A 24,922-nucleotide genomic window follows, 5' to 3' on the forward strand; every position below is an offset into this window, starting at 1 on the left:
GTTGCAAGACACATACAGTTAAAATGTGAAAAAATGAGTACCTTAGCATCAATGAACTCCGGTGTCTGCTCAGGTTTGAGAAAGTCTGTGGGGCGTCTTCAGCGTGGAGGGGCCGGGCTGAGATGGGAGGGCAGAGAGGTGGAGAAGGGAGTCGGCAGGGCCAGGCCTGCGGCTGGAGGACATGGCTTTCAGTCGCTGATGGATTCTGGCACATGGTCTGCGGGATGGGCAGTGCCAATCTGCCTCCACGTGGGAGACGCTGAAAGTGGCGAGTGACCCTCCTCGGTTGCCCCGTGAGGTGGTATCTGTTTCCTGTGACGGCCGAACAAACTACCACACACTGCACGGCTGGAAAGCATGGAAATCTGTCCTTTCGTGGTTCTGGAGGCCAGAAGTCGGAAATCAGGGCGTTGGACACGCTCCATCTGGAGGCTCGAGGGCAGGAAGCTTCGTTGCTCTTCCAGCTCCTGGTGGCCCCTCGTGTCCCTTGGCTCGTGGCCACGTCACTCCAATGCCACCATCTGACTTCACGTGGCCTTCCTCTCTGTGACTCAGAGCCTCACCTCTCCCTCCGCTTTTCTCTGCTAAGGACACCTGTCATTGGATTTAGGGCCCACTTGGATGATCCAGAATGATCTCAACTCAAGTCTTTTACCTCGATTACACCTGCAAAGACCCTTTTTGCAGATCAGGTCAGGTTCACAGGTTCTGAGTGGACGTATCTTTCGGGGGCCTCATTCAGCTCACTGTGGGTGGTGACTCACCCACACCTTGCTGGCCAGTGTCCAGTCAGGGGCTGACTGCGGTGGCCTGGGAGCTGGGCAAGCCTGTGAGGTCGGCGTCTCCACATCCCACCACGACCCACCAGCACGAGAGTCAGGAGGTGAGGCCTGGCCATGTGAGGTGGAGATTTCTGCAGGCGAGTGGGATGGGCCAGCTGACGCTCCCGGTGCTGGGGGGCAGCTCCCTCTGAGGAACCGGGATGGAGAAACAGGAGCCTCCCTCCTCGGGTCCAGGGGATGCTCAGCCGGGCTTGGGCAGCCCCAGGGGAGACTGAGGACATGCCAGCTCCCCTGGAGGGCTATGAGCTGGGCCTGGAGCAGGCTGCCTTTGGGCGGAGGGCATTTCTCTGGAATCAAGATATTTTTAACCAAGACTTAAGTCCTGAGTGGCCACCGAGCAGGACTCTGTCCCCTCGCCACCTGTAACTGCTTCTGACCTTATAAGTCCCCTCATCTCCATGGGGTCACGTTTATCTCGTTCCCGTTAGCTGGCTGGAGGCTGGGTTGTCATCCACCATTCCCACCTAGTTATCAAATCTCTATTTTGGAGTAGACACAATAAAATACAGTCCGATCTACAAAAAGCCCCTGCGCGGGGGGAGAGAAGGGGATGAAGCGTCATTCAGAGGCAGCTTGGCGTGTGCGGAAACGCAGCCGTGTGTGGAAGCTGCTGGGGGCGGCCGGGGCCGCTACCCGCTGGCACTCTCGCTCTTCGCAGATGAGGAAACTGAGACCCGAGAGGCAAAGCCATGGAGGGACAGGACTGGGATTCCAAACATGAGCCGTCTGACCCCAAAGCCTTGCCCTTCCTGGAGCCACATGCAGCTCATGAGTGTGGGAGGTTTGCTGGAGGTGACGCCTGTGCAAAGTTAAAGGTGGGGAGCAGAATGCGGCAGGGAGGGCCCCCCACTGGGGTGCCCTCTGACAAAGCCTGTGGCCACCAACAGGGAGCTTCAGAGCCAAGATTGCCTTAGAAGGGCTGTGTGAGTGGCGCTCCTCCCCGCGGCCTCTGTGACAGACGTGTGCCCAGAGGTCTGTGTGGGAGGACACTGCGTGAGTGTCCCAGGGCTGCCTGGGAAATTAGCACAAGCCGGAGGCCTTAACACAACAGGAACCCATGCTCCTGACGGGGGGCCAACGGGAATCGGGGCCAAGAGAGCAAAGGCGAGAGGGCTGGGGGTGTGGAAGTACAGGGGCGCTGTTGACACCTGCCCGGCCTCGCAGAGCAGGCCCCTGCCACGCGGGCGGCCATCAGGCTGGCCACGTCTGACAGGCGAACGGCAGTGCCCAGGTAAGGAGGTGTTGTGGGCAGGAGGGGGAAACTGTTAGCCTGTTTGTCCTTCCCTCTAAGCAGGAAGGCAGGCGAGGAAATGTCAGGGTGGAGACTGTCTTCCGGGACGTGGGACAGGGCAGCCTGTCCTGGCCTCTCTCTTCCCTCTGGCCTCCTTGGGGGCTGGGGCAGTTCCAGAGCCTGGCAGGGAACCCCTTTCCCTCTTGGGGGACTCAAGTCGTCTTAGAATCTGAGTTTGCTCCTGCGGCTTGATCCCAATCTTGAGAGGCCATGCAATTCACATCCTGCCTGGGGTAGGACCAGACCCAAGCTGAGCCAGACTGGCAAGGCAGCCCCTCCTCCGGGGCCTCCAAGGAGGAGTTCCCAAGTAATCGTCGTCAGCAGCGCACTCCCACAGATCGGCGGATGCAGATCCCCAGCCCTGGCCCGCTCTGCCGCCCTGCTCAGTCAGCAGGTTGCCATGGTGATGAGCCTCCTAAGCATCTCTGTCATAATGCCAGAGTCCTCCCCAGCTCTGCCCAGCCTGGTCTCAAACACAGCCCTGGACTGGGAAAGGAACCCTGGGGTGCCCATGCAGAGGCGATGAGATAGCAAGGAGAGGAGCGGAGTGGGCGAGGGAAGGGGAGGGGTCAGAGATGCTGCGTCTGAGCAAGTCAAGTCCTGACGCTGCCTGAAGGTTCTTTCCTTGGGGGGAAGTGGCAAGAGGGTGTTGGGAAATCCAGACTATGGTGCTCTCTGGACTTTCATTTGGGGGTGAGGGGTGTGGGGTAGAGGCTGTGGGTCGTCTCTGAGCTTGTGAATGTCTCCTTGAGGCAGTAGTGACGGCACAGCGGGTCCCCACTGAGCCAAGGGAAGAAGGGAACCCCTTGCCTCTACTCACAGCTTGATCTGCAGCCCCGGGGCAGTACAGGGCATGAGGAGGGTGGAGCTGTCCTTGGCACCCTGACCTGTGGTCTGTGGGGCACTGAGCTGCAGCCTGCATGCCCCACTCAGTCCTCCTGAACGAAACAGCCTCTGCAGACTGAGGTTTGTGAAGTGGCAGAGGCGGGTGCAGGAGAGGAGGCTTTTCCCTCTGGCTCTCCGGCTTTGTCCAGGCGTGAGCTGGGCCACCTGCAAGACCAGCCTTGAGGTGAGGGGGTGCAGTGAGTCAGGAGGGCTGAGGTGCCAAGAGGGGGTGACGGAGCTGGACCACTGACTCCAGCCCTCTTCCAAGTAGGGCAGGTCCCTGAATAGGAGCCAGGGTCCCACAGGGCCCAGGATCCAGGCACTCAAAGAGGCTGGATCTGACAGCCCCGGGGGATTTCAGGGGATCCACTTCCCAATCCCTAACAAATGCTTCTCAGAACCTCCTCCTCTCTTCCCCGGTTCTCTAGTCACCAATGCAATAGTTAGTCTTCTGTGTCAACTTGGCCAGGCTGTGGTACCCAGTGATTAAATCAAATGTTAATCTCGTGCTGCTGTGAAGGTATTTTGTAGATGTGGCTAACGTGTGCAATCAGATGACTTTAAAAGAGACCTCCCATGACAACGTGGGTGGGCCTTGTCCAATCAGTTGAAGGCCTTAACAAGAAGAAATTCTCAAGACTGCAGCAGCATCTCCTGCCTGAGGCCTGGCAGGCTGCCCCACAGATCTGAGACTTATCAGCCCCACAATCTCCTAGGCCAGTTCCTACAAATCAATCTTTCTCTGGAGAAGCTTGGCCAATACGCCAGTCTCTCCAACACCTGTCCAAGCAGCAGTCAGTTCTCTCTCTCTCCCTGTCTCTCCCCGTCTCTCTCTCATTCTTTCCATCTCTTTCCCCCCTCTCTCTCTGTTTTTCCTTTTCTCTCTCCTTCTCTCTCTCTCTCTCATTCTCTCTCTGTCTCTCTCTCCCTCTCTGTGTCTCCATCTCTCTCTCTCCTTGTCTCTCTGTCTCTCTGTCTCTTTTCCACCCCAGCTTCTTTTGTACTTTCCTTTCACCTCACCAGTAACCTGGATCCTCCACAACAAACAGAAGCTGGGGAACCGGCGCATGAACAAGACTCCATTCTTTTCCTCCCATCTCTCTGGTCCAGAATCTCTCTCCTCCTCTTTCCAGTTCCGAGTTCCCGGGAGATGGGGCGGAGGCGGGGAGGCTGACAGGTGCAGGCTGAGCTCCTTCTCTCTGTGGGGGGTGGGTGCAGCTGGGTGGGGCACGCTGGGAGAACACGTCTGTCCCCGTCACTTCAGGTTTTATTTGGAGGTTGGATTCTGCGGCCGCATAGGAGTGGATCGCCTCCGGTTCAGGCTGGCACTCAGGCTAGGCTGCGGCCAAGGCCGAGGGAGGCATGTAACTGACGGGAGCCCTCGCAGCAGCGGGTAAATGCCGGACCGGGTTGGCATTGGGTCTTCTGACCTAAAGTCTGTGGTCTTTCTGCCACACTGGGCCGCCTCTGCCCCAACGGGCCTAGTGGAGGCGGTACACGCTGAGTGCAGTGGGATCCACAGAAGCAAACTCCACTGGGGTTGGGGGAGCGTCTGAGGAGACGGAGCCCACGTCCTTCTGGGAGAGACTGGAGGGGCTTCGAGGAAGAAGTCACGCTGGAGATGAAACTTGCAGGACGGCGGGGCTGCATCCGTTAGCGGACAGGGCGGGAGGGCGCTCTCCAAGGGGGCAGCTGGACGACTGTTGGAGGATGTCACTGCTTTCGCTGTGCCTGGAGCTCAGTGTCCACATCGGGGTACCTGGAGAAAAGACCAGAAGTATTGCTTGGGCCACATTTGGACGGCCTTACATTTCGGGTGGCTGAGTTTGTGCTTTGTCTGGTAGGCAGTGGGGAAATCGAAGGTTCTGAGCAGGCGAGTGGCATCCCCGGGGTAGGGTGGAGCAGAGACAGACTGGGGCTGTGGCTGGGACCAGGACATTGGGAGGAGGAGCCGGGCAGAGGGCAGATGTGGCTTGAACTGGGGTGGGTCGAGCTGGGATTCAAACTCGCATCTGTTTATTTCCTAGATCCAATCCATCATTCGGAATACACACAACACGTTTACTCCCCCTAATATGAGAACGGAATGATTCGTCAGGCTAGAGGAGAGAGAGGATGCAAATATGTTAATTTTATTGGAAGGAAAGATGTGAGCAAGTGGGAAGCTGCTTTGGGAGGGCAGACCCAGGGGACCCCAGGGGAGAAGTACAGCGGGGTGGGGGGGGGGCGGGGGGGGTCACTCCCAGAGATGTGAAAGCTGCGTGGGAGCACTAGGTACAAATCAATTAGCACTTGAAATAGACAAAGGGGCTTTCTATTTAGAAGAAACTGGTTGTAAAGCCGAGAATCGTCTTATAATTAGATTAACCATGACCACCTAAGTCCTTGCAGGATCGGATTTCATATTTAGACTCTTTGAAACGTCAGAGCTTATCTGCGTCCATCCCCGCCGTCACTGGGCCTTCAAGTGATGGAAAGAGGAGCCCCGTCCACTGTACCCCTGCTGCCCTCCTTCACGGCACAGGTGTGGACTCCTAGCGCAGAGGCGGGGACAGGCAGGGCCTGGCGTAACTAGGGGTCAGGGCAGGCCCTGCCCGAGTATCCGTCCACGACATTGTCACAAAGAGGGGACAGGCGAGTTCCTCTGGCATTGTAGTCGTTTCCTGTGGTGACTGTAACAAGTGACCGTAAACTGCATGGCTTACAACAAGGAATGTCTTCTCTCACGGCTCTGGAGGCCGGAAGTCTGAAATCAGGGGTCAGCAGGGCCGCACCCTCTCCAGAGGCTCCAGGGGAGAGACTGGTCCTTGCCTCTCCCAGCATCTGGGGGCCATGGGTGTCCCCGGGCTCGTGGCTGCGTCCCTCCAGTCTTGGCCTCTGTCTTTACGTGGCTTCATGCCTTTTCTCTATTTCTCTTCTGTTTCTTGTCAGGACACTTGTCATTGGATTTGGGACCCACCCAGATAATCCAAGATGATCTCATCTGAGATCCTTAACTTAATTATGTCTACAAAGACCATTTTTCCAAATAAGGTCACACCCACAGTTCCAGGGGTTAGCGTGTGGACATATCTCTTGGGGGCACCGTTGCACCCACTACAGGCTTGGAGAGGAGTGGGCTCCCTGGCGCGTCCCAGGCTGCTAGAGAGGTTGCGGCAGGTCCGCTCCCCCCGCCTCCACTTCACGCCCTCCTCGGCTGTTCAGCGCCCTCCCATTCCTCCCCAGGGAAGAAACCCCAACCTGGGTTTGCCCTCTCAAAGCACCTTCCCATTTCCACACCTCCTTTCCTGCAATAAAATGAACATGCTTGCATCCTCTCTCTCCTCCAGCCTGACAAATCATTCTGTTCTCATGTCTGGGGGGTAAACATGTTGTGTGCATTCCAAAAGTGAGTGGAATCTAGGAAACAAACAGATTCAGGTGTGAATCCCAGCTCAGAGATGTACCAGCTGTGCGTCCAAGGTCAATTCCTTTGATTCCCAGTCTTCCTCTCTCATCTGTAAAACGGAGGCAGTCAGACCCGGTGCCCTTTGGCCTAAAAAAATAGTTGCTGGAACCCGTTGCCTCCCACCCCCATCCTGACAATCCCTCTCTGCTAATAATAGACTTAATTATTTAAATTTAATTTGTTAGCGATTTGATGTTTAATTTAAAAATCCTAATGAATTATTAAGATTTAATAAATAATAAAATTTAATATCTATTAACTTGGGTTTAAATATATAAACTAGTTAACTTCTTAACTGAATGCCTATTAAAAAAAACAGAACAGGAATTACTCGTCAGAGGCCTCAGACTCTGGGCACGTTCTTGTGGAAGCTGCACGCTCTGTTCTCCACCAGTGAACCAGCGTGTGGGCCTCCTTGTGTCCCCAGGCTGGCTGCGGGTGGATGAGGATGTCAACAGGAGGCTGAGTGGTCACCCCTTGCCTACCCCAGACCAGGAGGAGCTGCCGCACGGCCCAGAGGAGGCCGAGTTACTGTCTGGTTGCACAGCGTCACTAGCTAATACATTCCAAGTGGCCCCATCGCTTACCCCTGCTCTGCCTCGGTGGCAGCTGCTGCAAAGTGGGCGACCTCCCCCAAGGCTGGGGCAGGCAGGAGGCTGCCTCAAAATTGAGGCTTCTTATAGGGAGATTGAGCTGCACGTACATAGCAGCACCCTGCTTTTATTTGAATATTAATTGGCATTGATATACAGCGTGTATCTAGTCACACCGGCAATTAGTTACCAATGAGGTTCTGGAATGCCACGCTGCTCCTGTGGTTCTGGTTCAACCGGCCCTGCGAAGTGCGCAAGAGGTCTCTCCAGGGCAGCCGTCCAACACCGTCCTTGGGCAAAGGGGGGCCTCCATGTCTCCCCAAAGGTAATACATTTACATTTGACAATGTGCTAAGTGACAGCCACAGGACTGGTTCTAATCTCGACACTCTTAGGAGGGGATCATTTGGACCGAGGGAGTCCTGGGGCCCCCTGGGGGCTCTCTAACCATGAGTTGGGTCAGGGGTTTAAGGTGTCCCCCCATTTCTTTGCCCTTTCAGGTGCACGGGGCTTCCTCTGGTCATTCTGTCCTTGGAGGGAGAGTGAGCCTCCTGGACATGGGTGCCTGGAATCCTGGGCAGGCCAGGGTCCTGGCCCAATCACGCAGGCCACCTGGCCAGGGAATGTCAGTCCTGAGAGGCTGGGTCAACTGCAGCCGAGCAGGGGACAGCTGTCAGGGTCTCCTGTGGTCCGGTAGGCCCAGCTTGGCGTGGGTTGCACTACCATCTGGTTTCGCATGTGCATGTTGGCCTCCCACTCTGGACTGGCGGCCGTTGAGGGCATCTGCCTTGTCCCTCTGTGTGTGCCCTTAGCACAATGCCTGCGTGCAGTAGGTGTCCCTCTGTGTGTGCTCTTAGAACAACGCCTGCGCACAGTAGGTGCTCAGTCTGTGGGAGAGAAGCGAGGGAGAGTGGTGGAGAAGAGACTCAGCATTGAGAGGCAAAAGCCAAGAGCTCCAGCCTCTCGAGGAAGTAAGAATTCACTAGTAGATGGACACAAAAGATGTGGGGTGGGGGTGGGGGCGGGGGCTGGCCTGGTGGTGCACGGGTTGAGTCCGCACATTCCGCTTTGGCGGCCCAGGGTTCACCGGTTCGGATCCCAGGTGTGGACATGGCATCGCTTGGCACGTCATGCTGTGGCAGACGTCCCACATATGAAGTAGAGGAAGATGGGCACAGATGTTAGCTCAGGGCCAGTCTTCCTCAGCAAAAAGAGGAGAATTGGCAGCAGATGTTGGCTCAGGGCTAATCTTCCTCAAAAAAAAAAAAAAGATGGGGGGCCAATGCCCGCAACCACCTAGCCAGCGTCTCCTTCCACCCTCGGGGCCGCAGTTTCTTCGTTCTCCCTCCCGGGCACCCCCACCCCGGTGGCCAGGCGGGCTGGGCTGATTCCTGGAGCAGAGCAGGAGGCGGGCGGAGGTGCCTGGGCTGCCCCTGCGCTGCTGCCGGGGGGTCTGAGGGGGGACGCTGATTAAAAGCGACCTCGCGGGTGCTGCTTCCCGGGCCTCCACGCTTCCCGTGGGCACCTCGCTGCTGCGACCCGGGCTGAAGGATTGCGAGGAGTTTTAAATGGGAGAGAAGGAGCATTTCTGATCTCATTTTCCAGTATTTCAGCTGTGCCATAATCTATTTACCACACAATTTGTGTCACTTTGATAAGCGGCTGCTTCAGGACTGCATTTATTAAAATCAAGAGCGGGGGCAGCTTTCAAGTCTCTCCAGAATTGTAATAAATGTTTGGAATTAGCCATTCCGGTGTTTGCCATGGATCACATCGTATACTCCATCTCGGCGACAGACAATCGCTCCTTGCACACGGTCTTTTCGGGTGGCGATGGGGAAGGCCTCGCTTGGCGCTCCCACGTTCGGGTCCACGCGCAGGAGCAGGGGCAGGCCGGCCCGGCGGGGATGGGCGCCCGTTCCCCGGGCTGCAGCTCAGCCCCGCGGAGTGCTCTTTCAGCCTAAGTTTGCACACTTTTTAAAAAGGAGCCAAGGGGCCGGCCCCGTGGCCGAGTGATTAAATTTGCGTGCTGCAATTCAGCGGCCCAGGGTTTCACTGCTTCGGATCCTGGGTCCACACATGGCACCGCTCATCAGGCCATGCTGAGGTGGCGTCCCACATGCCACAACTAGAAGGAGCTACAACTAGAATATACAACTATGTACCAGGGGGCTTTGGGGAAAAGAAGAAAAAAAAGGGAGTGAAATGGCCCAGGAACAACGTTGTCTCCCGTTTCTCTGCTGTCTTCCCCCACCCGAACCATCGGCTCTTCCTTCTGTCTGGGCCCCAAGGCCTCCCCTCCCCGCCCCCGCCCCTGCCCAGCGGTGCTCTCTGAGGACACGATAACTTCATGGCTGGCTTACCGTTTCCTCTGGGGTTTCTGTAGCTCTGGGAAGTAATCCTGGCCTCAAATGTGTCACCTTCTCAGAGGTTCAAGTTCATTAGGCCTTTGAACCCCAGGAACGGGAGAGGATGATCATCAAAGCCATTGGAAATATTGTCCGGGAACCAGACGTGGGAAGGGGGCTCCAAGAGCTGTTTTCCTGCCTTGGTGGTGTCTTGGGGGGCACAGTCTCAGAGTGCCGTTGGGGAGATGGTGATCAGAGTGTGGGAACCATTGGTGTTAGAGATGCAGAGAACGGGCCCAGGCAGCTGAGGCTTGGTACCAGGCGGGAAGAGGCGGGAAGCTCCGTGGGATGCACATATTCTGGTTGACTAGGGGACTTTCCTTCTGACGGGGTCCTCAGAGCCGGTGGCACTCCCCGTGGGTGCCCTCGGAGTCCACAGTGCACCTGCTGAGGGAACTGTCCTGTTGGCCGGGAGACACAGGGACGCGGTCTCAGGGTGGGCAGGGGGGCGATGGTGCCGCTCTGCGTGACGGGTTTATGTTCTGTGGGAAGATGCAGCTGAATTTGTTTATGTTCACAGGCTGGTGAAAGAAAGGCCTTCACATTTCACGAAAAGTATTGAAAACAGGCCCCCGTCTCCTTCGAGAAAGGTTTTAGCAGGGCGGCCACCTGAAGCTCCTGTGTTTAACCAGCACTGTTGCTGGGAGAGGTGTAGGGTGTGTGTGGGAGTGAGACAGACAGACAGACAGAGACATGCAACTAAAACGTTGCAGAGATTTGAGCTGCCCGTTCAGTCCTCAGTTTCCCAGGTGAAATTCTTTCCCAGAGGTGCGAGCAGTAAAAAAGGCTTTTTCTTTACTCCAGTTTAATATATAAAAAAGGAAAGCAAAAAACACGTTATGGGGTCTTATTTTAAAAGAAACATATCCTCATTGCGAAAATTTTGGAAAATGCAGAAAAGAATAAATGCGAATGTATTTCTAGAAAAGCACTGTAATTCACCAGCCTGGAGACGACCGGGTAACATTTTGGTGTGTCTGTGTATCCTGCTGCTTTCTGTTCAGTGTCGCCTCTTGGTCTTTGACTCCACAGTGGAGCCTTTACAGGGCAGAGCTCCCCCCATCCCCGCCTCCCACCATGGTGACAGCCCTTCCAGGGCTGTGTGCTCAAAAGCACACAGCTGTCTTGTGACCTGGCCCTGGCCAGCCGCTCCCTTCACAAGGCCTGGAGATGGGTTAGATCCACTTTAATGCAAGACCCACAGACAGAAGCAATGCCTAAGGACCACGGTCAGGCCTAAAACCACTAGGGGCAAAAGAATAACAAAATCCTAACGGGCTCCCCTGTAGGCAGGGCATCCCTCCAAAGGACAGCCTTGGCCCACACGGGACCTCAGGGATGCTGGTTAAACAGGCAGATTTCTGGGCCCTGCCTGCAACTTCTGAGGCCAACTCCCCGTGGATGGAACTACATGCCATGACGGAGAAGCACGCCAGGTAATTGCAGGTGGTCCTCTGTGCCTCCCACGCAGGACTCTGAAGCTCGTCAAGCCCTCACAAACATCTAGTGACTTGGCTATTCTTAGCCAGGATTTTAAAATGAGGAATTGTGGGCTTGGAGAGGAGAAGTGACTTGGCCGACAAGTGGCAAAGCAGGACTGGGTGGTGGCCTTCCAGTTCTTTCTGCTGGGGACAGAGAGAGATGCACGTGCTGGGCGAGGGGCTGCAGCGCAGGCAAATGCCTCGATGCCTGAGTTGTTCTCGTGCCATCTATTTTTTTATATAAACCTGTTATTTTAGAGTGGGTTTAGATTTACCCCCAAAATGTGCCGATAGCAGAATTCCCATATACCCAACAACCAGTTTCCCCTATTATTAACACCTAACGTTAGTATGGCACATTTGTCAAAATTGATGAAGCAAAGTTGACACATGGGTAACTAAAGTCTGTACTTTATTCAGATTGCCATGGTTTCTCCCTAACGTCCTTTTCTGCTCCAGGATCCCATCCAGGAAGCCTCACCGCCTTTAGTCCTCGTGTCTCCTTAGGCTCCTCCCAGCTGTGGCGGTTTCTCAGTCTTCCCCTGTTTTTGATGACATTGCCCGTTCTGAGGAGTACGGGTCAGGTGCTTTAGGGAGCACCCCTCAGTTTGGATTTGTCTGAGATTCTTCTCACGATTCGACTGAGGTGATGGGTTTGAGGGAGGGGGACCACGGAGGTGAAGTGCCCTTCTCAGCACGTCACACCACGGGGCCGTGCTGCCAACAAGACTCATCGCTGGTGCTGACGGCCTTGGTCCCCTGGCTGGGACGGTTTCTCAGGTTTCTCCGTGTAAAGTCACCTTTCTCATCCCTTTCATGGTGTCCTCTGTAGGAGGAAGTCACTGTGCACAGCCCACACGTAAGCGAAGGGAGTTACGGTCCGCCTCCTGGAGGGCGCAGGATCGACATGCGTTCTCTGGAGCTCTTCCGCAGAGGGATTTGTCCATTCTCCACCGTTTGTTTATTTAGTCAATCTTTTATTTATGTCGGTATAGACTCATGGATATTTATTTTATACTTTGGGCTATCATCCAATACATTATTGATTTCAGTGCTCAGATTGTCCCTGCTTTGGCCGCTGGGAGCTCTTTCAGTTAGCTCCTGGGTCCCCTTGACATACCGCATCATTGTGGGGTCTTTGAACACTTCCTCCTTTTCTGACATTTTTTTGAGCACTGCCTTATTTTCTGAAAAGATTCTCCAGGCTCATTTTGCACTTTTCTGGGCCCAGTCCTAGAAGGAGCCTTGGTTCTTCACTGGAGAGCGGTGCTGGAGACCAAGATCATTCGATCACGTCTGTGTAATGAAACTTCAATAAACACGCTGCACACTGAAGCGTGGGTGAGCCTTCTTGGTTAACAGCGCTCCATGCATTGTTACACATTGATGTGCTGAGAGAAGGACATGTCCTGACTCCACGGGAAGAGAACATAAACAGATTGAAAATAAACGTATGAAAAAATGCTTCACCTCATATGTCATCAGGGAAATGCAAATTAAAGGAACAATGAGATACCACTACACACCTGTTAGAATGGCCAAAATCTAGAACACCACCAACACCAAATGCTGGCAAGGACGTGGGGCAACAGGAACGCTCACTCATTGCTCGTGGGAATGCAAGCTATTATAGCCACCATGGAAGACAGTTTGGTGGTTTCTTATAAAACTAAACATACTCTTACCGTACGATGCAGCAGTTATGCTCCTTGATATTTACCCAAAGGAGTTGAAAACTCACATTTGCACAAAAACCTGCACACACATGTTTATTGCAATTTTATTCTTAATTTTCAAAACTTGGAGGCAATAAAGATATCCTTCACTAGGTAAATGAATAAACAAAGTGCGGTCCATCAGACAACAGAGTATTATTCAGCCTTCAAAAGAAATGAGCTATCAAGCCATGAAAGGACATGGAGGAACATTAAAGTCATATCACTAAGTGAAAGAAGCCAATCTGAAAAGGCTACAGACTGTGTAACTCCAATCATATGACATTCTGGAAAAGGCAGAACTATGGAGATAGGAAGATCAGGGGTTGGGGGGAGGGAGGAGTAAGGGGAGCACAGAGCACCTTCAGGGCGCTGAAGCTGTTCTGTGTGACACCATCGTGGTGGACGTGCATCATTACACAGTTGTGCAAACTCATAGAATGTGCAGCACCAAGAGTGAACCCTAACGTTAACTATGGACTTGGGGTGATAATGACGTGTCAAAGGTTCATTATTTGTAACAAATGTGCCACTCTGGTGCGGGATGTTGGTGGTAAGGCAGGCTGTGCCGGTGTGGAGGCAGGGGGTGCATGGGAAATCTCTGCACCTTCCTCTCAATCTTGCTGTGAACCTAAAACTTCCCTAAAAATAGTCTTAAAAAAACAAAAATAATATGTATATAAATAATACGTATAAAAATATGTATATACCTATGTAACCACTGCCACAATCAAGATGTAGAAGATTTACATTACCCCAAGACTTCCCTTGAGCCCCTTCGGGGACATTCCCTCCCTTCCCCACGGACAGTACTGATCTGCTTGCTGTCCCAGTAGTTTTGTCTCCTCTAGAATTTTCATATGAATTGAATCATAGGACACGCTATCTTTTGTGTATGAAGCTACCTCTGGCTTCTTTCATTTAGCATGATGCTTATGAGATTCATCCATGCTGTTTCATGTACCAGGAGTTCTTTCCTTTTTCACTGTGGAGCAATCTTCAGTGTATGGATGTGCCTCACTTTGTTGATCTCTTCACTGCATAATAGACATCTGCATGTTTCTAGCTGGCTATATAAATAAAGCTCCATGAGCATTCTTGTTAAGATCTTGGTGTGGACACATGTTTTCATTTCTCTTGGGCAAATATGTCGGACTGAGATTTCTGGGTCAGGTGATAAATACAAGTTTAGCTTTATAAGAAGCCGCCAGGTAGTTTTCCAACACAGCTGTATCATTTTACATTCCTGCCAGCGATGCATGAGAGTTGCAGTTGCTCCACATCCTTGTCAACACTTGGAATTATCAGTCTTTCAATTTTAGTCATTCTAGTGTCTGTGTAGTTGTATCTCATTGTGGTTTTTGTTTCCTCTCTCTGACTATTAATGATATTGAGCATCTTTTCATGTGTTTATTGGCCTTTCTTTGGTATTAAAAAAGTTAAATTATTATATATGAGCAACTTCTGAACCAAACATTTTATTTATTTATTTTTTTGAGGAAGATTAGCCCTGAGCTAACATCTGCTGCCAATTCCCCTCTTTTTGCTGAGGAAGACTGGCCCTGAGCTAGCATCCGTGCCCACCTTCCTCTACTTTATATGTGGGTCGCCTGCCACAACATGGCTTGCCAAGTGGTGCCTTGTCTGCACCCAGGATCCGAACTGGCGAACCCAGGGCCGCCGGAGTGGAAAGTGCGAACTTAACCGCTGTGCCACCAGGCCAGTCCCCGAACCAAACGTTTTAGAAGTTTATGGAATAAACAGTGGAAGTGTCTTCCCTCTCTCCAGTCCCCTCATCCCCCCACTGTTAACTCATCCTAAAAGCTGCCCAGCGTTTTAGACGTGGGTCTGTGTGTTCAGGCAGTCTGCGCATCTTCCCACGTCAGCACCCAGAAGTCTACCTTCTTCTCTGTGACAGCTGCAACTCCCCTTCTTTAACCTACTGCCATCCTCGTGTCTCTCTCTCCCTCCACCCTCTTGCCCAGCTCATCACCAAGACGGATTTTACCTCCCTAATCTCTCCATCGTCCCCTTCGTTTCACCTTCACCACCACCTTCTGAGCCTCCACCACCCCTAGCCCAGACAGTGGTCGCTGCCTCCTGTCTCATCTCCTGCCTCCTTCTAACCCATTCTCCATGGAGCAACCAGAGTACGTTTTTCATAATGCAAATCTGATCACGTCATTTCTCCCTACTTAAAACCTCGGTGGCTTTCCCATAGCTCTGAAGTTGAAGCCCAGCCCACCCACCAACGCTGCTCCCTCCCACCGCAGCCCTGGGCACAGGCTGGGACACCTCCCTCCCTTTTCCCTGGGAGACTCCCGCCTTCCCTGAGACCTTGCCCCACCCCGTCACCTCCTCAGAGAAGACTTCCTGACCCTCCGTCGCTGGAGAAGCCTTCCCTCTTGTTCCTCGTGGGCCTCAACCCCCCTGGCCCTCCTTCCTGGCCCCTGTCACAGCTGCCCTTTTTTTCTTTGGTGAGGAGGATTTTCGCTGAGCTAACATCTGTTGCCAATCTTCCTCTTTTTGCTTGAGAAAGATTGCTGCTGAGCTAACATCTGTGCCTGTCTTCTTCCATTTTGTATGTGGGACCCCACCACAGCATGGCTTGATGAGTGGTGTGTAGGTCTGTGCCCAGGATCCGAACCTGCAAACCCTGGGTAGCTAACACCTCTTCTTCTCATTGCCCTGGGGCTTTTGTCCACCTGGTGGGACATCCTGCCAGTGCCTCACCTGGGGCCTTGCACCACCCAGAAATGTGAGGGTGTCTGCCCTCAGGGGGGTGGAAGCCAATGGCCAGACCCCACTTTCACCCCTGATAGTCATCTCAGGCCCATGCACTGAGCCCAGATCACTCTTGACAGCAGCCACCTCGCTGCCTGCGTCACCCTTGTCCCTCATGCCTGCTCCCTGGGGTCGTACGTCTCCATCAGGTCTTCCCATGTGGACCTGTTTCAGGCTCTGTTTCTGAGTCAGCCAAGCTAAGATGCCAATCTTTCATTCTCATTCCTGGCTTTGTACCCACTCAGGTGCTCAGGCTTCTGTGTGCACGGCCCTCTTTACTGCCTTTGTCTGGGGGGCAAGGGGCACCACAGGTTTTTCCACTTGGTGCCCCCAAAGAATCACCATAGCCCCGACGTTTGTTTTTCCTCCGAGCCTCCATCCCCTCCACCAGGCCTTTCTTTTCCTTCTTTCTTGCCTCCCTCTCTCCTTCCCTCTCTGGCCTCCCGCCGGTATTTAGAGCAGATCTGGCTCCTGTTTTGCGTGAGCGTTTGACCTTGGGGAGAGCCGCTCGCTGCAGGATGGATGTGTTGTGGCTGCATTTAATCATCGGCAGCAGCTCAAGCCCCGAGAAACCACAGAGACCCAGTTCCCCAGCCCCTGCCTTGAGACGGCAATGAACTTCTGAGAAATAGCTAATCGATAAATTGAACAAACAACTCGGGCAGCTAACCCTCTCCGTCAGGACCTTAATTACAATTGCAGAAATAAATCGGAGGTGGGAGCAATAGCTGGGAGGCAGGGAGGGGGCCTATATTAACCCCTGATTTTTTGAGTGGGATCACGTGGGGTAGACCAAGTGAGGTCCTGCCCTCTGAGGAGGGAGACTTTCGGTTTAAGGGCCTGGGACTTGATTTCTGGGAGGTGACGAGAGACAGGAGTTGGTCAGCCATCTGCCTGGCTCTTTCTACCCACACTGAGCCAGGACCATGGATGCCTTTTCCAGCTGGGCAAGATCCGGCACCCTGGAGGCTGCCCTGTGAAATTATTTTGAAAACCGTAAAGTGCCTCTTGGCTGTACGAGATGGTGACCACATCTGTCCCCCTCAGCCAAGAAACACCAGGTCTCCCCTTGGCCCATTTGTCCCTGAGGTCTGCCATCTACCCGTCCAAGAAAGGAGGATGATTCTGGCTAGGTCAGTGATCCAAGTGGCCTGCCAGAGTGGGGGACATCCTGGCTCTCCCAGAATCCCTTTCTCCTGGGGAGGGGGGGGAGCTATTGCCTTTAAGTAAATATTTTATTTAAAAAAATTTAAAATTACATGAGAACTATTTGACTACTGCAGACAAAATAAAATTCAGATGAGCAAAAAGAAAAATGAATTAAATGGAAATCATTTAAAAACTCACTCCCAGAAAAGACTGGTCAGACTGTGGCGTACATTTTAGTGTCATTTTCTCAGGGCTTTCCTTCTCCAGCTTGGCAATCATGGATGTGTGTGCGTCTGTGTGTGTGTGTGAGAGAGGGAGGGAGCGGGAGAGCGGGCAGCGAGCAGCGGGATTCTGAGACGCTGGGTCGTGGCGAGCTGCCTGCCTTGGGGCTGGAATTTTCCGTGGCAGTAAATAAATCTCCTGTGAGAGGTGGCAGCCACAGAGAGGACATGAGTGAGGTGCCAGCGTCAGCTCAGTGTTTACTGCACAGACAGAATATTTACAGCTCCATCTTTGGTGTGAAATGTGGCTCTTCCAGACCCCACGAAGGTCACTGGAATGTCAGGAGAATTTATGGGTGTTTTATAGCACATTTGTGCCAGCAAGCAAGGCGACAGGATTCTGTACCTCTGTGCTCAGTGCACAGAGACACCCAAAGAGGGGAAGAGGGAGCAGCTGGCTGCGAATCAGCCCCCGCAATCGCGCTCATTTATGCCAGCATGATTCTATTTGTCCGCATGCGTGTAGAACATATGTTCCTCTGAGGCCGGGGAGGGGAGGTTAAAATGTGTGGAAGGAAAGAACAATTAGAAGACTCATGAATCACGATTCTGTTTCTGCTTCTACTGTCAGGGCTAATTATTTCTTGGTTTTACATAAGAGATTCTGCATTAATTAAAGCCAGTAAGGTCCCGAGTAGATTATAATTCTAGATTCCAGAATCCTAGCACTGGGGCAGGGAGCTCTGAGATAACAAAATCCATCGTTGTCATTTCACTTGAGGAAACCAAAGCCTGAGGACTTTGTGTTGGTTGTGGCTGCATGCTATTAGAATCATTCGGGGGAGTTATTTTGAATGCCAGCTCTTGTGCGTGTCACATCTCCAGTTCCTAATAACCCTGGTAACCCTCTGCGGTTGGTTCCGAGCTGGTTAGCTGCACACGGTCTGTTGTTTCTCAGCTTTCTGCCTCACTGGGTCGTAGGTTTCTTCAGCTCAGGCGCTGGTACGGATCCTCTTGAATTTCGTCATGTGTTTATTCTTTCTTTGTCCCCGTACACCCCTGTTGGAAGGCATCCTGAGTCGAGGGTCTGTGACGTGCCTCTGAGACCACAGAGGAGAGTGAGAGAAAGGCCCTGCCCGGGAGTTTCGGTCCTAAGGCACTGGAACCACGTCTGTAAGACACGGCAGCGCTTCCTGCAGCGGCTCGGAGTGCTGTCCCCACGGTGCTTCTCTATCCCCCACAGGCCAGGGCCCGTGCTCTGCCCCCCGCTGCTCCTCTCAGCGGGCCGTGTGACTCTGGGCATCTCCCTTCTTCTTCTCAGCCTCAGCTCCACTATCTGTAAAAGCATGTTGTTGCATTAAGTGATCTTCCATGATTCTGTGTTTTTCTAACTCCAAGGAGGAGGGGGGAACCCAGCCTGAAACATCCTTTGTGGTTGAGTCTGAGCTAACGTTCCTAAGGGTAGGGTTGGTACGGAGAGAAGTTTGGAAGTGATAGACTTGTCAAAAGTACATGAAAACAGGGGCTGGCCCCGTGGCCAAGTGGTTAAGTTCGCGCACTCCGCTGCAGGCGGCCCAGTGTTTCGTTAGTTCGAATCCTGGGCGCGGACATGGCACTGCTCATCAGACCACGCTGAGGCAGCGTCCCACATGCCACAACTAGAAGAACCCACAACGAAGAATACACAACTATGTACCGGGGGGCTTTGGGGAGAAAAAGGAAAAAATAAAATCTTTAAAAAAAAAAAAGTACATGAAAACAAACAAATGGAGTGAAGGGAAAGCTTTTCTTTACAGTAGACGTCAATTCCTAAACGTAGAAAGAACGATAGAGCGATGTAGTCAGAAAAATCATCCACGGATGCTAAATCTAGCGGGTGAAAGGATGACCAGGCTCAGAGTAGTCTCCCAGGATCCCCACAAACTATGTATCAAATACAAAGGGGGAGAGTGACTTCACAATGGGAAGACCTGGCTGACACTTCCTGAACTAAGGGTTTGAGGTTACCATCACCAGTGTGGGGACAATTCATTAGTGTGTGCCACCCGGAATGATGCACCGAGGACGCTTCTGTGGTGTTCCATCAAAAATGCACAGTCTGAATCTGATCATGGAGAAATAATAGAAAAACCCAAATTGAGGGACAGTCTACAAAAGTTTTTGTCCTGTATTCTTCAAAAACGTGATGGTGAAAGAAAGACTGAGACGCTGTTTCAGATTAAAGGAAGCTAAAGAGATGAGACAGTTAAAGGCAATGCATGATCCCGGGTTAGGTCCTGGACCAGGCAGCCAACGGCAACAAAGGACATTATTTGGATAACGGATGAAATTTGAATAGTGTTAGTCTTCTCAGGCTGCCACACGTAGCATCACAGATGGGGTAGCTTACATAACAGAGATTTATTTTCTCCCGGTTTTGGAGGCTGGAAGTCTGAGATCAGGCTGCCGGCATGGCTGTGTTCTGGTAAGGGCTCTCTCCTAGGCTTGTAGGTGGCCACCTTCTCACTGTGTCCTCACACAGTGGAGAGAACGAGGGAGCATGCTCTCCAGTGTCTTTTCCTATGAGGGCAGTAATCCACCACGGGGGCTCCCCCCTCATGACCTCATCCAAAGCCAGTGACCTCCCCCAAACCCCGTCTCCAAATACTCTCACATGGAGGTTAGGGCCCAAGATACAAATCTCAGGGGGACACAAACACTCAGTTCATAACAAATATGGACTGTGGATTGGATAATAATATTCTGTCAATAGTAAGCTTCCTGATTTTGATGATTGATGTGTATTTATGTAAGAGAATGTCCTTATTCTTAGGAAAATGCCCACTGAAGCATCTAGAACTTAGTGGGCATCATGTCTCCAACTTACTCTCCAAAGGGGCAGGAAAAAATACTGTGCTCCGAGGAAGAGAGCGTCGGTGATAAAGCACACGACGTAAATAAGCCAGGGATCTGGGAAAAGGCGTGGGAGCTCCTGGTGCTGTGCTTGCAAATTTTCTTAATCAGAAACTATTTCAAAATAAAAATTTACCATAAAATAAAAATAAAAGCAGCTCAACAAATTGTGAAACTTAAATTACCGGTCTTGGATCAAAACTTACCTGATTTGGGGATCTATTGAGTTTCCCAGTCTTTCAAAGTTGATCTGTTTGTTCATGACCTTTCAACGCAGCCAGTAAAGGTGTTATTCCAAATGAGCAATTAGCCAGCCCACCGAGACTGCTTTGCCCGTTTGCCTTTTCTCCTGAAAGTACTCGGGGAACCAAAGAAACTCACTTCTTAGGTGCTTCTACCTAGCCAGCCAAAATACCATCCCAGCCATGAACTGAATCAGCCATCTTTCTCTCTCTCCTTCCTTCTTACCTTGCTTCCTTCCAATCTTTCTGTCTGCCTTTCTTTTTGCTTAGCTTCCAGATCAATAATTACTTAGATGTGAGAGAATAGCTTCTTCCTCCTCGCCTTTCTTGGCTCCAGTTTTTTCCAGATAGAAATCGAAGAAACAGTCTTGAAAGTGTTCCGTGGAAAAAAAATCGCAAAGTTGAAATTAAATATTGTAATGATATAAAACAGTAAGCAGCTTGCCTGACAGCTCTGACAGCTATTTGTTCTGGAAAACAGCATTTATGATGTCAGTCCTATGAGGGAGTATGTTTGAATTAAAATAATTACAGCTGATAGCACAACAAAGATTCCCCGTCGTCAATCATCCTTCACAAATACGGTGGGAAAAGTCTCTGTCAACGGGAAGAAGCGAGCGAGAGCTCGTTGTGGGTCCTCCAGGAACCCAGATGTCCTCCAGAAGCCAGAGCACCTCGCCACGGAAAGAAGCCCTTGGGTGCGGGAAGGCGTCTGGGGCCACTGCATCTGTTGGACGGAACGGGCGGTCACTGTCACCCCTGGGATACACTCCATCCTCCTCTGGCCAACTGTTTTGACTGGAGTGACCCATTGTTTTGATGACATCATATTTGCAGCCAAAGCTGGCTCCTTTATCTGCGGTTTGGAATTCTGAATTTGAAATTACAAATAGTCCCGATTCAGTTCTGATGCCAATTAGAGGATGATTAAGGACTGTCCCCGAGGGCTGGATGCCCAGAAAGGCTCCTCTACCCACAGGTAGATCCTTTTCTGTTTATACCTGTTCTTCAGGTTTATTTAGAATAGAATGTCCCTCAGAGGGTCACCACTTGGTTCAGGCTTGAGGGACATTTCTGAGATTGGGACTGGGGTGTATTGGAAGCTACTGGACCTGAAGGAGTAGGGACGGAGCGGGAGGAGAGTCCAGACGGGGTCCAGGAGACCAGGCAGAGGAAGAGAGGGTCTCCTGCGGCCTGAAGCCGGGCCTGGCTCGTGGGAGCCCCGCCCCTCCACGCACTCAGCCGCCCGCGGTGCTGGGCAAGGCGGAGCTTCCAGACGGTAGCCTGGATCAGAGCCCGCCCCCATTGCGCCACCCGCATCCTGCTCCCGCCCCGCCCCGTGCCTCCACCATGCGCACCTGCCAGCCCCAGCGCCAGGTGTGAACTTCGGCTCAGGAGCGTCCGTTTTTCAGCACGATCTCGGAATTTCTGGGTGTGGAGTGACTCTCCTCGCATGATCACTGGTCTCCCTCTACACTGGGTTGGTGTCGTGTCCTCCCAAAATTCATGTCCCCCTGGAAACTCAGAAAGGGACCTTGTTTGGAAAGAGAGTTATTGCAGATATAATGGGGTGAAGGATCTCGAGTTGAGATCATCCTCGACTTGGGGGATGGGGGCTCTAAATCCAGTGACTGATGTCTTTATAAAAGAAAGGAGAGGGAGATTGGAAATACTGACACAGAGGAGAGATGCAGAGAAGGCCATGTGACGGTGGCGCAGAGACTGAGAGACGTGTCTACAGGCCAAGGGACACCAAGGACCGCCGGCAACACCAGGAGCTGGGAGAGGGGCCTGGGATGGTTTCTCCCTCAGAGCCTCCAGGAAGAACCAGCCCTGCTGATAGCTCAGCCTTGGACTTCTGGCCTCCAGAACTGGGGGACAATACACTTCTGTGGTTTGAAGCCTCCTGGTTTGTGGAAACTTGTTACAGCGGCCCGAGGAAACTGACTTCCTTGCAGGAATATGTACTGGGCGCCTCTGGTGTGCCAGGAGGTCTGCGATGTCCTGGAAGAGGCACCGAGACCAGACAGCCTGTGCTGTTGCTCTGTGTGGGCAGGCGATGGGGGTTAGGTCTCGAGCCCTCCTGGACTTCCATACACCTCCTGCAGACCTGGGCTGGGTCTGGGGCAACAGACAAGGGCATTGTTTGGCACCCTCTGTGTGCCTGCCCAGCCCCATGCTGGCCCGCAGGCGCTGAGTAAATCGTAGCTTTATCCTTGTTTTTCCAACACCACGATGCTTGTTCCTCTCTGGTCGTAAACTGTACTCCTAGTCCTTCAGGATGCCCAGCTCTTAGCTCTTAAAATTAAACGCTGTTCTTTTACAGAGCTAAGCAAGTTGCCCAGGAAGACCAATAAAAAATGAAAACTTCAAAAGATTTTGAAAAGGCAATCTAGGCAAGATGTAAGATGGAGATTATAAGGCAGGAGACCATGGCTGGAGACCACTCCACCAGGAGGCAGAAGCACTTTGAATGTATAATGAGCGATGACAAAGGAATAAGGGAGCTATCGAGTGGGGAAATCAACACCCCGCTTCAGTATATGGCAGCAGCCCTGGGTGAGCCATGGGAAAGAGCGGCTGAATCTGGGAAAGAGTGCAGCTGAGAAGGATCTCGGATCCCAATGGGTGTCATCACATGCGGTGGAGAAAGCCGGGGGGCGGGGAGGGCTCATGCCTGTGCTTTAGAAGCTCACTGCCTGGCGGGAAAGGATGGACACGCATTTCTTGACTCCTTTTGTGCACACCAGCGTCTGGATGTCATCAGCTTAATGCTGTTTGCATCGGTCACTTGTCACTGGGCACGAGCGCGTTGGAGGCTATATCATTTTCCGGGGCTGCCGTAACAAAGTACCTCAAACTGAGTGGCTTAAACAGTAGAAATGTGTTTATTCTCGCCCAGTTCTGGAGGCCAGAAGTCCAAACTCAAGGTGTGGGCAGGGTAGTTCCTTCTGGAGGCCGGGAGGGAGAGTCTTCTGGCCTCTCTCCTGGCGTCGGCAGGTTGCTGGCGATCCTGGGCGGGCAGACACGTCACCCGTCTCTGCCTTCATCTTCACGTGGCCGTCTCCCTGTGTGGTGTCTCTGTGTCCAAATGTCCCCTTTTTAGAAGGACACTGGGCCTACTGGATCAGGGCCCACCTGAATGACCTCATTTTAACTTGACTACCCGTATAAAGACCCTATTTCCAATTGAGGTCACATTCTGAGGGACTCGGGGTAGGACTCCAACATATGAATTTTGGGGGAACATAATTGCCCCAAAATTCAACTCCTAACAGAGAGTGACGGGGGATTCCTAATCACTATTGCTGTGTAGGAAACTACCCCAAAACTTAGTATAAACTAACAACCGTATTACACTCTCAAACTCTTTGGGTCAGGACTCAGACGGGACACAGGCTTTTCTCTGCTCCACAATGTCTGGGAATCGGCTGGGAAGGTTTACTGGTAGGGGAGTTCAACATCTGAGGGCTGGGGTCGACTCGGGGATCTCTTCTTCGCTCACACATGTGGCGGTTGATGCTGGCTGTCACTGGGACTCAGTGCCCCCCTTGTAGTCTCCTCACGTCTCCCTTGCATCCTCACACCAGGGCAGCCCCGGGGCTGTCAGCCTGTTCACGTGGCTGCTCAGGGCTGCGAAGGCGAGTGTTCCAGTGACTCAGGCCGAAGCCGGGTGGCCTTGGTTGACCGGCCTCAGAGGCCATGCAGTGTCACCTCTGCCACATGCTGTCAGTCCAAGTGAGTCTCAAGCATACTCAAACTTCAGAACATGGGGAGAGAGTTTTAGATTCCAGACTCTGCTCCAGGAACCTGGGTTCACCTGCTTCTCCCCCGTACCACACACCCCAAACCGTGAGTGCAGGAGCACAGTGCAAAGAGGAAGCATGCTCTGATAATTCAGAAGCACATCAGCTTCTGGGCGATTCCTGGACCTGAGTACTGACCTACTAAGAAGCTCATTCATTCATTCATTCAAGACGTGTTCGCTGAGGCCCCTCTACACACCAGGTGCTCTTCTAAGCATGGAGATTCAGGAGGCAACAGGCCACGTGGAATCTCTGCTCTTGTTGTGTTGAAATTCCAGCAGGAAAAAGCAGACAAGAGACAAACAAACAAGACAGTTTGAAAAGGTGGTAAGTGCATGAGAAAAATAAAACTAGATAAATGATGGAGAGCGGCTGGGCCTCCTTCAGATCAAGTGGGCAGGGCAGGTCCATCTTGAAGGGACGAGGCATGAGGGGTGGGCGGCAGCGCCAGTCTGGGAGGACCCCCAGGCCTTGGCGAGGAGTTCAGGTTTTACTCTAAGGGGACGATAGGTGGCTGGGATTTTAAGTTGGGAGTGCAACCCCTGCTCCAGGGGGCTGGGCGGGGGTGGTGGGGGAGTGGGCATGGCCGGGTTCGCCCGTGGCTCCGTGTGGGTGTTTGCTGAGTGAGCTATGGCAGCATTAGCACCAGGCCCAGACTGCAGCCTGCTGCCTGTGCGAAGTTCCAGCAGCTGTGCCTTTAAGAGAATTGTTTTCATAGCCCTATTAGAAGAGCGCCATAAAACAGCGTGCGAGGGGAGAACTGGCTGTCCCTTGCCTGCGTGGCCCCCCCAGCAGGAGCACCGACAGAGGGGTCAAGACCCGCTTGCTTCTCTTGCACTCCCCACGGGAGAAGTGGCCCAGAGGAGCAGCTGCCCCGCGGTCCTGACTCTTAGCCCGAGGGACAGAACCCAGTGCCGGCAGCTCTGGCAGTTCTGTATGGCTCTTGGATTCCACTGTGAAGGGGATTGTAACCAGGTGCCGGGAGGAAGACGTCTTGGGGTTCAGCCGCCCAGCGCGGTGGCCGGGAGCTGGCAGGAGGGTAGACACGAACGTGTTGGCATGTGGGCCCTGAGGGCAGCAGGGTCTGTTTTTCTCACTGATGTCCCCACTCCAGGAACAAGGCCTGGCATCAAGGAGGCACCGGGCAAATATTTGTTGAGTGAAT

The 24,922-nt window shown here is 52.7% G+C and overlaps 1 long non-coding RNA gene across 1 annotated transcript in view; it reads left to right on the forward strand.

Annotated features, from left to right (window-relative positions):
• Nucleotides 1-1,862: 1,862 nt before the first annotated feature.
• The window catches only part of LOC139040085 (uncharacterized), a 40,390-nt gene continuing 17,330 nt past the window's right edge, over nt 1,863-24,922 (forward strand). Inside the window, exon 1 of the long non-coding RNA XR_011493955.1 lies at nt 1,863-2,073. This is a non-coding gene — a long non-coding RNA (uncharacterized lncRNA). The remainder of the gene's footprint in view (nt 2,074-24,922) is intronic.

This window comes from Equus asinus, chromosome 13, assembly GCF_041296235.1.
Source record: "Equus asinus isolate D_3611 breed Donkey chromosome 13, EquAss-T2T_v2, whole genome shotgun sequence".
NCBI classification, from domain to species: Eukaryota; Metazoa; Chordata; class Mammalia; order Perissodactyla; family Equidae; genus Equus; species Equus asinus.